Source organism: Octodon degus, unplaced genomic scaffold, assembly GCF_000260255.1.
Source record: "Octodon degus isolate 3935 unplaced genomic scaffold, OctDeg1.0 scaffold00003, whole genome shotgun sequence".
In the NCBI taxonomy this organism is placed as follows: domain Eukaryota; kingdom Metazoa; phylum Chordata; class Mammalia; order Rodentia; family Octodontidae; genus Octodon; species Octodon degus.
This window is the reverse complement of record NW_004524579.1, coordinates 7,126,073-7,126,638: the sequence shown is the minus strand read 5'-3', so window position 1 is coordinate 7,126,638 and position 566 is coordinate 7,126,073.

The following is a 566-nucleotide window of genomic DNA, read 5'->3' as shown; positions in this document are numbered from 1 at the left end:
GTCTCTGTTTCAGTGACTGTATTATTTTACACATGTTTTTCTTAAGTTTTAACCAAATCTGCATCGTTACTAGATTTTTTTGTTTTTCCACTTGTAAAAACTATCAGTGGTTAAGAGAAAACAAAAGATGCCAACAGGAAAATAGTGGATATTTGTTCATGGAAGAAATCTCAGCTTACTCTGGACAAGGCAAAGCAGCAGGACTCTCGGTATTCATTGAGGGAAACTTGGGGATTCTGAAACCTGAAATTTAAATGATAGTTGTGTTGTTTGCTCACCAGTTCCTCCCCTTCCATAAAACCATCTCAGACTGTTATTGAACAAGTAGTAAACCACATCGCCTCTGTTCAGAATTATACTTTGTGGACCAGTGAAGGTGATGAGAACGTGCTGACCCAAGAGCAAGAACAATCCCGAACCTTTACTTGTTTCTTGATGCTACTCAGTTAAATGTGTTCCCTTCCCACTCTTACCTGATGTTTGAACTCTTCCGATTTTTATTCCTTGAATTTCCTATGAGTAGAAGGAGCTGGTTAATGTTATTGAAATTTAACTGCATGGCTTTC